Below are 16,183 nucleotides of genomic sequence, written 5' to 3' on the forward strand. Positions count from 1 at the left end.
CCAGTACCAGGATGTTTTGCCTACTGTGGCTGTATAGTAGGTTCTGAGATCCGGAAGTGTGAAATCTCCTACTTTGTTATTCTTCAGTGGTGTTTTGCTTATCCAGATCCTCTTGCCTTTCCATATAAAGTTGGTGATTGCTTTTTTCCATCTCTTTAAAGAATGTTGATCGACTCTGGGTCAGTATTGCATTATATCTATAGATCGCAGTATTGCATTATATCTATAGTTCCCTTTGGGTGGAATTAACATTTTCGTAATGTTAAGCCTTCTTATCAATGAGCATGGTATGTTTTTGCATTATGTAGGGCTCTTGGTTTCTTGCAATAGTGTTCTGTAGTTTTCTTTGTATAAGTCTTTTACATGCCTGGTTAGGTTTATTCCTAAATATTTTATCTTTTCAGGGGGCATTGTAAATGGATTGTTATCCTGATTATAGAGTTCTCTTTGTTTACAGGAATCCAACTGATTTTTGTATGTTGATCTTATACTCTGCCACTTTGCTGACTCTTTGTATTAGTTCCAATAGCTTTTTTGTACAATCTTTGGACTTTTCCTATGTATAGAATCATATGATCTGCAAACAGGAATAGTCTATTTCTTCCTTACCAATTTGGATGCCTTTTATTTCCCTTTCTTGCCTTATTGCTTTTGCTAGGACTTCCAGTACAATGTCGAAAAGGAATGGTGATAAGAGGCATCTGTGTCTGGTTCCTGTTCTCAATGGGAATGCTTTCAGCCTCTCTCCATTGAGAATAATGTTAGCTGTTGGTTATGTAAAAAAAAGTTTTGTATAGATGCCCTTTATTATGTTGAGGAATTTCCCTTCTATTACTATTTTGCTGAGAGTTTTTATCAGGACTGGGAGTTGCATTTTATCAAATGCCTTTTCTGCATTGATTGATATGATCATATGGTTCTTTTCCTTTGTTTTATTTATGTGGTGGATTACGTCGATTGATTTTCTAATGTTGAACCATCCTTGCATACCTGGTAGGAATCCCACTTGGTCGTGATGTATTATTTTTTAAATATGTTGTTGGATTCTATTGGTTAGGATTTTTTGAGAATTTTTACATCAGATTCATGAGGAATATGGGTCTATAATTTTATTTTTTAGTGGTGCCTTTTCCTGGCTTTGGGATCAGAGTTATGCTTCCTTCATGGAATGAATTTGGGGGTATTCCATCTTTTTCTATGTTCTAGAATAGTTTGAGTAGAATTAGTGTCAGCTCTTCTCTGAATGTTTGGTAGAATTCTCTAGTGAAGCTGTCTGGATCAGGGCTTTTTTGTTGTTGTTGGGAGTTTCATATGACTTCTTCGAATTATTTTGTTATGGTTCTGTTCAAATTTTCTACCTCAGTTTGTGTTAGTTTAGGTAGGTAATGTGTTTCTAGAAATTTATCTATTTCTTCTGGGTTTTCAAATTTGTTGCAGTACATTTCTTCATAGTATTCTGTTACGATCTTTTTTTATTTCAGTTGGTTATTTTGTAACATTAACCATCTCATTTCTCATTTGTGTTATTTGCATCTTCTTCTTTCCCTTTGTCAGTTTGGCCAGTGGTTTGTTGATTTTATTAATTCTTTCAAAGAGCCAACTTTTAGTCTTATTCTTTCTATTATTTTTCTATATCATTTATTTCTACTCTAATCTTTATTATTTCCTGTCTGGTGACTGTGGGCTTTTTTGCTGCTCTTTTTCTATTTGTTGGAGTTGTAGGCTTAAGGTGTTGATTTTAGCTCTTTCTTCTTTTTTGATGTCTGTGTATATTGCCATAAACTCTGAGCACTCTGAGGACTCTGTGTCTCATAGGTTTTGGTAGGTTGTGTTTTCGTTCTTCTTGGGATCTAGGAATTTTTTAAATTTTATTTCTTCTATTACCCAGTGTTTTTTTAAGCAGGATGTTACTCAGTTTTCATGTATTTGATTTTTTTTTCCTTGTTCTTGTTGGTATTGATTTCTAACTGTCATGGATTGAATTATATCCCTCCAAAAATGTATGTATCAACTTGGTTGGGCCAGTGTGGTTGTCCTCCATTTTGTGATTGTAATTTTCTGTTGAGAGGATTAGGATGGGATTGTGACACCTCCCTGATCCAAGGTAAAGAGAGTTTCCCTGGGGTGTGGCCTGCACCATCTTTTATCTCTCAGGAGGGAAAAGGAAAGGGAAGCAAGCAGAGAGTTGGGGACCGCATACCATCAAGAAAGCAGCACCAGGAGCAGAGCATGTCCTTTGAACACGGGGTCCCTGCTCCTGAGAAGCTCCTCGACCAGGGGAAGATTGAGGACAAGGACCTTCCTCCAGAACCGACAGAAAGAGAAAGCCTTCCCCCGGAGCTGACGCCCTGAATTTGGACTTGTAACCTACTAGACTGTGAGAAAATAAATTTCTCTATGTTAAAGCGACCCACTTGTGGTATTTGTTATGGCAGCACTAGATGACTAAGACACTAACTTTATAGCGTTGTGATCCAAGAAGATGCTTTGTATTATTTTGATGTTTTCAAGTTTATTGAGGCTTGCTTTGTGGCCTAACATGTATGGTCTATTCTGGAGAATGATTCATGTGCACTGGAAAATAATGTGTACTGTGTTGTTGTTGGCTGGAGTGTTCTGTATATGTCTGTGAGATCCAGTTGGTTGATTGTGTTATTTAGCTTTTCTGTTTTTTTCTTGAGTTTCTTTCTAGTTGTTCTATCCTTCGTCAAAAGTGATGTGTTAAAGTCTCCTGCTATTGTTATGAAGTTGTCTGTTTCTCTTTTTAATTCTGTTAAGGTTTGTTTTATGTATTTTGGAGCTCTTTCATTGGATGTGTGGATATTTATTATGGTTATGCCCTCTTGTTAGATTGACCCTTTAGTTATCATATAATGCCCCTCCTTGTCTCTTGGAGCCAGCCGCTCTATGGGAGAAAGATGTGGCAGTCTGCTTTCATAGAGATTTACATTCTCGGAAACCCTGTGGGGTTGCTATGAGTTGAAATGGGTTCCTTGTCTCTTATGCAGGTTTTTGCCTTAAAGTCTATTGTATCAAAGATTAACAATGGCACTCTTGCTCTTTTTGGGTTACCGTTTGCTTGATATATTTTTCCCATCCTTTTATTTTTAGCTTGGTTTTATCTTTGTGTTTAAGTTGTGTCTCTTGTAGGCAATATATTGATGGGTCATGTTTTCTTATCCATTCTGCCACTCTCTGTCTCTTGACTAGTGCATTTAACCCATTTACATTCAGTGCAATTTTCATTAGGTGTGAATTTACTGCTGTCATCTGGTTGTGTTTTTTTTTTTTTTTGTGGTGTTGATGGTTTCTTTGTTGCATATACTTTTTTGTACTAAGTTCTTTTTGTTTATGGATATTATTTTCATTTCCTTCATTGCTGTTGATTTTGTGTTTACTGAGTCTTTATGATTTTCTTCTTTTTTATTTTGGTGAGAAGGTTTATTAGTTTTCTTTGTGATTAACTGAAATTTACTTTTATCATCCTAAAACCCTGCAAGAAGCTAAGTAACTTGCCCAAGTTACTTATACTGCTCTGAACCTCTAGCTGTGCTGAATTCTAATGGCTGTTAAGCCGTATCCAATTTCAGAGCATACATTTTAGAAGCAAATATGCAAATTTTGATGTGTGACACCAGAAAACCCTGTGAGTAGTATTTCAACACCTAGGTGAATTCAGACTTGTTATTGGTTTATAATTCCTCTCACTACAACTGCAGAGGCATAGGGATGGGGGGGCAGAGGGGGACACTTGCCTCTGGGGTGCAAGTTCAAGGGGGCACCAGAGGAGGAATCTGTTATGTCTTGATATCGCCTTGACTTCCTCTCCATATGGAAGTTCTGAAACTACACCATTTATTCTCCCTTTCTGTTTTGAAGTTGTCATCGTTTACAGATTGACACCTCTGGTTCCCTGTTTTCAGTCTTGTGTCTTTATTTTCTTTTTTGAAAATTCTTTATCTGGGTTGGCCTCTGGGTAATGTTGTCCTGTGTCTTAATCTCAGGTTGTTGTCTCATATTGTTGGTTCTCTGTCCAGAGGACTCCCTTTAGTATTTTTTGTAAAGTTGTTCTGTTTTTCACAAATTCCCTTAATTTCTGTTTATCTGGAATGCCCTTATTTTGTCATCAGATTTGAGAGACTGTTTTACTGGATATATAATTCTCAGTGGCAGTTTTTTTCTTTCAGGGTTTTATGTATGTAATCTCATTGCCTATTTGCCTGCATGGTTTCTACCAAGAAGCCAGAGCTTAGTCTTATTGGTTCCCCTTTGTAGGTAATATTTCTTTTTTCCTGAGCTGCTCTCAGGATTCTTTCTTTGTCTTTGTTTTCGAAAAGTTTGATTATGGTATGTCTCAGAGATTCTCTTTTGGGGGTCTCTCCTATATGGGGTTCAGTGGGCTTTTTGGATGTTATCTTCTTGACTTTCATGATATTAGGGAAGTTTTCTCCCAACAAATCTTCAAAATTTTTCTCTGTGCTTTGTTTTGGTCTCTTCCTGTTCTGAGATTCCTATCACACATCAATTATTCCTCTTGATAGTGTCCCACATAACTTTAAGATTTTCTTCATTCTTTTTCTGATTGTTCCTCAAACAGATTGGTATCAAAATATTTGTCTTCTATTTCACTGATTCTGTTTTCCATTGATTCAGTTCTACTCCTTTGTCCTTCCAACGCATTATCTTTTCTGAAGTTTAGTGTTAATCTTCTGAATTTGTAGTTGCTGTTTTTATATGGTTTCCAATAGTCTATTTTGTCATTTTGTTCTTGTTTTGTTTTTCTGAATTCTTCTAGTTTTGCCTGTGTTTTACTTGCTTTTGTCTGTGCTCTCCTTGATCTCTTTTAGGATCTTATATATGTCTTTTGAATTCTTTCTTTATCAGGTAGTTCAATTACCATTTCTTCCTCAGGAAAGTTTCCTGGGTCTTTGGCCACTTGCTTTAATTATCTCGTCCTGTTTCTTTATATGATTTGATATTGTCTGTTGTCTTTGAGGCATTAAGGTGTTACTGTATTTGTTGATTGATGGTATGTTTGTTTGTTTCATTGTGATTTTTTGTTTTGTTATATCTGGGTTGGTGGGGCTTGCATGGTTTGCTGATCTCAGGTCTGGCAGCACTGCAGTGCTTGCTACCTGTCTCCAGGTGAGCAGGGTAGTGGCTGGTAGTGCGAGTGTGAGTCTCTGTTCATTGGTCCTGCTGGGCAGTCGCAGGTGGTCTGTGTGGTCTTTGGCCACTGTCTGTCCAGTAGTGTGGGAGTGGGCAGTTGCACTTGTCAGGTGGGTGGGGCTGTAGGTGTGGTATGTATGACAGGTGAGTGAGGACATAGTCACCATCTATCATTGGGTGGAAGGGAGGAGGTGGAGAGCAGAGGGCAGGGGGTGAGGTTGAGTGGCAGGTGGGTGAGCACGTGGGAATGTGGTTTCCTCTGGTCGCTGGGTAGGAGAAGGGTGAGAATGGGTGACAGGCAGGCAAGTGCACAGGTATATTATTGCTACCAGTCACCAGCTGAGGAGAGGAGGTGGGTGACAAGCATGTGAGTATATGGGTGCACAGTTACAGCTACTTGGCTGGTTGGGAGTTGCCAGCACTGTGCTGCTGTGGCTTGCTGCCACCCAGCAGGCTTGGTGGTGGGAGGGGCAGGGCAGGCAGCTGGCACTGTGCCAGAGCAGCCTGCCACCGCCTGACAGGGTTGGCAGACAGTGGGAGTGATGGTAAGGGCTGGGTGAGGGGGAAAAAGGGGGACTCATTCCTTTGCCCCCATTGGTCAGGTCTGTAGGGATGGGAGGCTTGTGCTAATCACCAGGAGGGTAGGGGAAGGAGGACCATGCTCCTCTAGTCACCAGATGAGGGTACCTGGGTTCTTCCTGTTGGCTGTTGCCAGCAATCAGGACTTTACTTCACTCCAGGAATGTCTATGCAGTTACTCAGTGGCCTGTTGGGAATTCTGTGAAGTTGCCTTCGGTGCTCCTTACCCAAGATTGCTGCTGTCTTTGTCTTTAGATGCCTGCACTGTGCTGGGTGGGCTGGCAGGGCCCCTCCACTCCATCTCTTCTCATTCACTTTTCAGTCAGTTTCTTCTTCCAATCAGTGTTCTATCTAGTTCTTTATCCTTTCATTTGATGCTCAGGGTTCCAAGATTGTCATCTGTATCTGTTTTACTTAGTTTCTTGGGTCTTTGCTATGGAGGGATGGTGTGGTATGTCTGACACATTGACCAGAAGTTCTAAATTACATTTTCTTAACTGCTAATACATACATCTTTTTTTTCTTTTTCTGTTTATTATCCATTTCATTTTCTTATCTATTAAATACTTGTCTTTTTCAGTACATTTGTTTTTTGTTGATTGTAGGGATTATTTATATTTTAAATATCAATTAATTGTCAGTTGCATATGTGACAAGTATTTTCTCAGTTTGTGGCTTTCTCTGCACTTACATTTAGAGGCCTTCAATAAACAGAATTTCTTAGTTGTAAAGTAATCAAATTTATCAATCTTTTATGGTTAAAGCTTAGTGTAATGTTTAGGAAATCATTTGCTATTTCAAGATTATAGATATATTCCTATTAATTCATTCTAAACCTTTTAAAATTTTTACTTTCAGATTTAGATCTCTAATTAATGGTTATGGTGTACAGTGTGAGGTAGGGATGAAATTTCTCTTTTTTAAAATATAATCTATTGTACCAGCAACATTTATTACTAATACATTCACTCTTTCTTGTCTGCAATTTTACTTTTTTTCATACATGAAATTTCTGTGTATGCAAAGGTGTGCTACTGCTCTCTATCTGGTGTTGAACATTGTGGTTCTGAATGGGGTAATGGTAGATTGCAGAAGGAAAGATTAGTGAACTTGAAGACATACAAGCTATCAAAACTGAAATGTAGAGAGAAAAAAGAGACTAAAAAAATAACAAAGCATCAGCAATCTATGGGACAACTTCAAACCACCAAACATAATGTAATTGGAGTCCCCAAAAAGGGGGAAGGGTAGTGACCACAAATATTTTTGAAGAATTAATGGCAAATATTTTCCAAATTAGATGGAAGTTGTCAACCTACAGATCTAAGAAGTTCAATGAACCCCAAGCACAAGAAACATGCAGAGAGCTGTACCAAAAAAAAAAAAAAAAACAAAGAGCACCATAAATCAAACTGCCCAAAATCAGTGATAAAGAGAAAAAAAAAATAAAGTTCCAATGGGGGGAGGAAGGGGGTCACCTTAAGTGCAGAGAAATATAGATAGAGATGACAGCAGATTTCCTGATAGATTAGAATGGTGTCAGGATACAGAATAATATACAAAAATCCATGTACATATGGCATATTCCTAACTTTCTCTGTCATAACACCCTGGGAATATTCCTTTGATTTAGTCTTTTCCAATTTTTATTATCCAATTTAGTTCCATATTCAGAAAAAAAATTCTAGGTACAACTTCTAACCTGGTGTTGAGATTGTATACTGTAAGTGTTTTAAAATATCCATTTATAAAAATTTATTCTTATCCTGTCTGGATATGACACTTCTCCTGTCTCTTCTCATTAATTATGTTTATTGGGCACCTGACATGTGGCCTGGTAGCGTAGTGGTTAGGCATTTGGCTGCTAACCAAAAGGTCAGCAGCTGAACCCACCAGCTGCTTCTTGGAAACCCTGTGGGACAGTTCTACTCTGTCCTGTAGGGTTGCTATGAGTCAGAATCAACTCAATGACAACAGGTTTGATTTTTGAAACATGTTAAGATACTTTGCCAGGGACTCATATTTTTGCTGCCCCTCTTGCTGGGTATAATTTTTTTGTTTTTTGTTTTCTACACCTTAATAAATTTCTACTCCATCCATTTCTTCATTAGTACCCTAGCATTACAATTTTCAAAGCTTTTTTATTTTTTAAGCAAAAATTGCATTTGTCATTTGAAGTGTGATGTGAAGATCTTTCTTGAAAGGTATACAAAAAAAGTAGGAAATGGAGCTTCTTTAGCAGGTATGGTTCACAGGTAGCCCTACCTATTCAGTCTTCCCTCCACTTCTGTCCATGGCTACAAGAACACTTCCACAGACCCTCTGGGGACTTTATCAGTTCACTGTGGAAACCTCTAGATTAGCACTCACAGAGATGAAAGGAATTCACAGAGTCACTGTACCAAAAAGAATTGATTGACCTTCAACCATTTCAGGAAGTAGCATATGTTCAGTAATTGCTGGTACTGAAAAAAGATGTTCAAGTTGCACTAAGGGCATTGGTGAAAAACAAAGCTCTAGTAATTGACAGAATACCAACTGAGATACTTCAGCAAAGAGATTCGGTGCTGGAAGCACTCACTCATCTATGTCAAGAAATTTAGAAGACAGCTACCACACCAACTGACTGGATGAGACCCATATTTGTGCCCATTTTAAAAAAAAGTGACAGAGTGGAATGTGGAAATTATCAAACAATATCATTAATAACCACATGGTAGCAAAATTCTGCTGAATATACTTCAGAAATGACTGCAGCCATACATTGATGAGGAACTGCCAGAAGTTCAAGCTGAATTCAGAAGAGGACATTGAACAAGGGATATCATTGCTCTTGTCAGATGGATCTTGGTTGAAAGCAGAGAATACAAGAAAGATGTTTACCTGTGTTTTACTGACTACCATAAGGTAATCAACTGTGTAAAAAAAAAAAAAAAAAAAATCAACTGTGTAGATCATAATAAATTATGAAGAATGAGAATTCCAGAATACTAAATTGTGCTCATTTGGAAGCAATTGATCAAGAAGCAATTGTTCAAACAGAGCAAGGGGACCTGTATGGTTCAGGATTGAAAAGGTGTATGACAGGGTTGTATCCTTTTTTACTTTACCCATTCAATCTATATGCTAAACAAATAATATGCGAAGTTAGACTATATGAAAAACATGGCATCAAGATTGGAGGAAGAGTCATTAACAGCCTGCAATTTGAAGATGACACAACCTTGCTTGCCGAAAATGAAGATGACTTGAAGCATTTACTGATGAAGACAAAAACCACAGCCTTCAGTATTGATTCCACCAGAATGTAAAGAACACTAAAATCCTCACAACTGAACCAATAAACAACATCATTATAAATGGAGAAAAAATAGTTGTCAAGGATTTCATTCTACTTGGATCAACTATCGATGCTCATGGAAGCAGCAGTTAAGAAATGACAGGATGAGGTGGGGCAAAGATGGTGGAATAGTCAGATGCTTTCTGTGGTCCCTCTTACAACAAAGACTGATAAAAACAAGTGAATCAATTGTATATGACAATTGAGGAGCCCTGAACATCAAAGACAAAGTTGAGGAGTAGGACTGAGTGGCAGGGGGAGGGAGAGACAGTTCAGAAGCAGTGAGGATTTGCCAGACCTGAGTTGGCTGGCACCCTGCAGACTGGAACAGATGGCGCACATGGCCTGAGACAAGCAGTCCATATTGGTAGAAACCAAGTGACAGAGTCTGGACGAGCTTCTGGAGCCAGGGGGAAGCAGCGCTGAATCTGCGAAAGTTTGAGTACAAGAGTCTAACCTACTGCACTGGTTCAAAATAATGCTTCCCCATCTGGGAAGTGCCTCTCTCCCCCTCATCTGCTCCCTCCTCCATCCTGGTCCCAGTCCAGCTCCAGTGATTGCCGCGCCCCCTGGGCCGAAAGTGGGACCTGTCACGAGCACCTGAGCCAGTTTCATGGCTTTGGAGAGAGAAAAAACAAATAGGAAAAAAGAATCTGCCAGCTCCCCTAAGCTGGGACCTCAGGACAGGCACTGCCCCTTTGTGTAGGCACAGGCATAAGGGGTCCATGGACTTTGAATGCCTTTCACCCCTGCCTAGACCTGTGTGGGCCCATTTCAATAGCATAGGCCCTCATTAGCATAGTACAACAGGGCATATACCTGAAGCCTATTTTCAACTGCAACAGGTAATGTGTAGTGGCAGATTCAGGACATTTGACAGCACCCTGCCGATTAAGCACCTACCCACATCAGCAGCTTGAGGACTGGTGGCTCCACCCACTCCTCCTAGCCACCCAAAACAGGTTTGAGAATAAACGGTGTGTCCCATTCTTTACGGCCAACAGCACTGGGTGCCCAAAGTCCAACTGCAAAAGTCACCCACCTACGTGCTCTAGACAACAGGGTCATACATTCCACCCAGGCACTCAGGAGCAGCTTCCAGGCCCTTACCTTGCTCAGCACGTAACCCCTTACTGCAGCCAGATACCTGTGTCTGCTCCAATTACCCCTACATAGCCCTGCCCATCTAGGACTGTAAGCGAGAGCCTGCATCACACACTCGGTGACCAATGACATGGATACATGAGCGTAATCCATGCAAGAAAAGTATGGGCTCACATATCTAGTAACAGCTCTAACCACATGGTGACAGGATGTGACGGCTTCAAAGATGCCAATAATCAAAGTAGCTCACAGGACGAGCCTATTTGGGTATATCAAAACAAAACAAGAAGCTAGGACACAGTAAGTAAACATAAAATAAATATAATAACTTATTGATGGCTTGAAGAAAACAGTCAATATCAAATAACATAGAGAGGCAGACCATGATGGCTTCAGCAAGCGACCAAAACAAAAAACTAGGAAACCTCCCGGAGGAAGAGAGATTCTTGAAATTACCAGAGGTAGCACTCAAAAGATTAATACACAGAGCTCTTTAAGAGATCAGGAAGGAGATCAGGCAAAATGCAGAACAAGCCAAGGAACACACAGACAAAGCAATAGAGGAATTTAGGAAGGTTATACAAGAGAAAAATGACAAATTTCACAGGCTAAAAGAATCCATAGAGAGACAGCATATAGAAATCTAGAAGATTAACAATAAAATGTCAGACAACTCAATAGAAAGGCATAGAAGCAGAATTGAGGGAATAGAAGTTGGAATTAGTGAGATTGAAGACAAAGCACTTGACACCAACTTATTTAAGGAAAAATCAGATAAAAGAATTTTTAAAAATGAGGAAACCCTAAGAATTATGTGGGACTCTATCAAGAATAATCTATGAGTGATTGGAGTACAAGCACTGGCAGGGGCGGGGGGAAGAAAATACAGAGAGAATTGTTGAAGATTTGTACTTCTCTGACATCGTGAAAGATGGGTAGATAATCTATCCAAGAAGCTCATTGAACCCCATATAGGGTAGATACCAGAAGGAAGTCACCAAGACATAATCAAAGTTGCCAAAACCAAAGATAAAGAGAGAATTTTAAGAGTGGCTAGGTTTAAATGAAAAGTTACCTACAAAGTATATTCAATAAGACTAAGCTCTGACTACTCAGCAGGAACCATGCAGGAAAAAAGGCAATGAGATAATATACATAAAGCATTGAAGGAAAAAAAATTGCCAACCAAGAATTATATATCCAGCAAAACTGACTCTCAAGCACAAAGACAAAATTAGGGCATTTCCAGGTAAGCAGAAGTTAAGGGAATTTGTAAAAAACCAAACCAGAATTACAGGAAATACTAAAGGGGGTTCTCCAGTTAGACAATAATATCAGATGACAATCCAAGACTAGAAAATGGGACAGAACAACCAAATAGCAACCCAAATAGGGAAGTCACAAAAATGAGTCAAAGTGAAAATAGGGAAACAGATGTCAATATGTAAAAGATGGCAACTTTAAAACAAGAAAAGAGGAACCAAATAGAACTTTCATATGGAGAGGAAGTTAAGGCAATATCAAAAAATAAAAGATTGTTTTAAACATAGGAAGAAAGAGGTAAATTTGAGGTAACCACAAAGGAAACTAACAAACCTACATATCTAGATAAAAAAGAAGAAAAACATAGACTCAGCAAATACAAAAGCAACAACAATGAAAAAGATGAAAAGAAAATACATAAAGAAAAATGACTCAGCATGGAAAATTAAGTGGAAAAAAGAAACTCAACAACACAGAAAAAAATACATCAAAATGACAGCACTAAAGTCCACCCAAATACCTACCAATAATTACGTTGAATGTAAATGGACTAAATGCACCAATAAAGACACAGAGAGTGGCAAAATGGATTAAAAAAACACTATCCGTCTATACGCTGCCTACAAGAGACACACCTTAGACTCAAAGACACAAACAAACTAAAACTCAAAGGATGGAAAAAAATATATCAAGCAAACAACAATCAAAAAAGAGCAGGAGTGGCAATAATAATCTCTGACGAAATAGACTTTAAAGCAAAACCTACCACAAAGGTTAAGGAAGGACACTATATAATGATTAAAGGGTCAATACGCTGGGAGGATATAACCATAATAAATATATATAGACTCAAACACAGGGCTCCAAAATACATAAAACAAACTCTAACAGCATTAAAAAGAGAAATAGACAGCTCCACAGTAGTAGTAGGAGACGTTGACACACCACTTTCAGCGAGGGACAGAACATCTAGAAAGAACCTCAAGTGATACGGAAGATCTAAATGCCACAATCAACCAACTTGATCTCATAGACACACAGGACACTGCACCGAACAGCAGCCAAGTATAATTTTTTTTCCAACACACATGGAACAGTCTCCAAAATAGACCACATATTAGGCCACAAAGCAATCCTTGACAGGATTTGAAACATCAAAATATTTCAAAGCATCTTTTCTGACCATAAAGCCATAAAAGTAGAAATCAATAACAGAAAAAGCAAGGAAAAAAAATTAAATACATGGAAACTGGATAACACCTTCCTCAAAGACTACTGGGTTATAGAAGAAATCAAGGACAGAATAAAGAGATTCATACAATCAACTGAGAATGAAAACACATTCTACCAGAACTTTTGGGACACAGCAAAAGCAGTGTTCAGAGGTCAATTTGTAGCAGTAAATGCACATATCCAAAAAGAAGAAAGGTCCAAAATCAAAGGATTATCCCTACAACTCGAACAAATAGATATAGAGCAGCAAAAGAAGCCCTCAGACACTGGAAGAAAGCAAATAATAAAAATTAGATCAGAATTAAATGGAGAACAGAAAAACAATTGAAAGAGTTAACAAGACCAAAAGCTGGTTCTTTGAAAAGATCAACAAAATCAATAAATCAGTGGCCAAACTTGACAAAGGAAAAGCAGTAGAGGAAGCAAGTAATGCAAATAAGAAATAAGAGGTGGGGCCAAAATGGTGGAGTGGTCAGACACTTTCGGTGTTCCCTCTTACAACAAAGACCCAAAAAAAAACAAATAAATTGATTACATATATGACAAGCTAGGAACCCTGAACGTCAAAGGCAAAGTTAAGGAATCGAACTGAGTGATGGGGGAGGGAGAGACAGTGCAACAGCAGCAAGGAGTTGCTGGACCTGACTAGGCAGGAGCTGTCACCCCTCAGTCCCAATACCCTGCGTGACTGCTGTGGGGCTGGCAGTAGCATTCGGGATGCGGTTACTTCAGCAAAAGAAGGTGAGCGAAGTGCCACAACCCTGATCCCCTGGCGTGGCTGCAGTGGGTCTGGTGGTGGTGTTCAGGATGCAGCTGCTTCAGTGACAGAAGGCAAGTGAAGTGGCGCAGCCCCGATCCCCTGGTGCGACCACGGTGGGGCCGATCCAGTGTGCAGAATCTACACACGCCTCCAGAATCGGCAAAAAAACAGTGCTCTCAGCACAAGATAGGTGATTTCGTCTAATTTACTTTGCAGTTCTAATAGCTCCCCCTTTTGAAAGAGCTCTCTCCCATCTCTTTGATCCCTCCTCCCTCGGCCCCAGCTGGCTTCACAGACAGTTGATTTCCCTGAGCCTGAGATAGGTTCCGCTGCACTCTCTGAGCCATTCTCCTGGTCTTGGAGAAGGAACAAATTAACAAATGGGAGAAAAATAATTTGCTGGCTCCCCTAATCTGGAAATATAGAGCAGAAGTGGCTCCTATCCAGGCACAAGTGGTCCACAGACTTTGAATGTCTTTCACCCCTGCATGGACCCAGGAGGCTCCATTTCAGCAGCTGGGATCTTGCTGTTATATTGCAAGGGCAAATGTGCTTGAAGTTTAAGCTGTGTGGTGGAGAGGCAGGTTCTTGATGTTTGATACCACTGTGCCTATTAAACAGGGTCCTCACCTACCCACATCAGAGGCCTGAGGACTGGTAGCTCTACCCACGCCACCTAGCCACCCACAACAGGGGTCCAGGTATAAGTGGTGCCTCCCAGTCCTTACAGTTAAAAGCACTGGGTGTCTGTGGTATGTCTGCAGATGCACCCACCAGTGCACTCAAGAGAACAGGGATGTGCCTTCCTTACAGACACTTGGGGGTAGGTTGTTAGCCCTCTGCGTTCCTCAGAGTGTTACCCCCTGCTGCTACCAGAAACCTGTGCGTACACCAATCACCACTGCTTCTCTAAGATCACAGGTGATAGCCTGCACCACACACTAGGTGACCAACCTACCTGGTTGCCTGAGCTGAATCTATGTAAGAATATGAATGGACTCCTAGGCTCATATACCTGATAACAGTTCTAGTCATCTGGTGACAGGACATTAGTGCTTCAAAGGCTCCAATAATCAAGTTAGCTCACCCTATTCAGGTATATCAAAACAGAACAAAGCAAGAAGCTAGGACACAGCAAGCAAACATCAAATAAACTAATACAATAACTTATACATGGTTTGGAGACAACAATCGATATCAAATCATATAAAGTAGCAGAACATGATCACTTCAACAAGCTCCCAAAAAAAGAGTCAAAGAGTCTTCCGGTTGAAGATGTATTCCTGGAATTACCAGATATAGAATACAAAAGATTAATATACAGAACTCTTTAAGACATCAGGAAGGAGATCAGGCAAAACATAGAACAAGCCAAGGAGCTCACAGATAAAGCAGTCGAGGAAATTAAAGAAGGTTATTCAAGAACATAATGAAAAATTTAATAGGCTGCAAGAATCCATAGAGAGACAGCAGTCAGAAATTCAGGGGATTAACAGTAAAACTTCATAATTAGACTTCAGTGGAGCAGAATTGAGGAAGTGGAAGCCAGAGTTAGCGAGATGGAAGATAAAACGCTTGGCAACAATATATTCAAAGAAAAATCAGATAAAAGAATTAAAAAAAATGAAGAAACCCTACGAATGACGTGGGACTCTAGCAAGAGAAATAACCTATGAGTGATTGGAATACCAGAACAGGGAGGGGAAAACAAAATATAGAGAGAATTGTTGAAGGTTTGTTGGCAGAACACTTCCCTGATATCGTGAAAGCTGAGAAGATATGTATCCAAGATGCTCATTGAACCCCATACAAGACAGATCCCAAAAGAAAGTCACCAAGACGTATTATAATCAAACTTGCTAAAGCCAAAGATAAAGACAGAATTTTAAGAGCGGCTAGGGATAAATGAAAAGTCATCTACAAAGACAGTCAATAAGAATAAGCTTGGACTACTCAGCAGAAACCATGCAGACAAGAAGGCAATGGGATGACATATATAAAGCATTGAAGGAAATAAATTGCCAGCCAAGAATCAAATGTCCAGCAAAACTGTCTCTTAAATATGAAGGTGAAATTAGGATATTTCCAGATAAACAGAAGTTGAGGGAATTTGCAAAAACCAAACTAAAACTACAAGAAATACTAAAGGGAATTCTCTAGTTAGAAAATCGGTAATATCAGATATCAACCCAACAGTAGAATACAGGACAGAGCAACCAGATATCAGCCCAGATAGGGAAATCACAAAAATAAATCAAGATAAAAAAATGCTCAAAACATTAATGATCTGGCTGAGACTAGAAGCACCCCAGTGGTCATGGTCCCAGACCTTTTATTAGCCCAAGATAGGAACCATTCTCAAAGCCAACTCCTCAGACAGGGATTGGACTGGAAAATGGGATAGAAAATGATAATGGTGAAGAATGAGCTTCTTGGATCAAGTAGACACATGAGACTATGTTGGCATCTCCTGTCTGGAGGGGAGATGAGAGGGCAGGGGGGTCAGAAGCTGGCCAAACGGATGCGAAAAGAGAGAGTGGAGGGAAGGAGTGTGCTGTCTCATTAGGGGAAGAGCAATTAGGAGGATATAGCAAGGTGTATGTAAATTTTTATATGAGAGACTGACTTGATTTGTAAACTTTCACTTAAAGCACAGTAAAAAAGAAAAGAAAAAAAAAGCTCAAAACAGGGAGACAGCAATGTCACTATGTAAAAGATGAGAACATTAAATCAAT

This window comes from Loxodonta africana, chromosome 5, assembly GCF_030014295.1.
Source record: "Loxodonta africana isolate mLoxAfr1 chromosome 5, mLoxAfr1.hap2, whole genome shotgun sequence".
NCBI classification, from domain to species: Eukaryota; Metazoa; Chordata; class Mammalia; order Proboscidea; family Elephantidae; genus Loxodonta; species Loxodonta africana.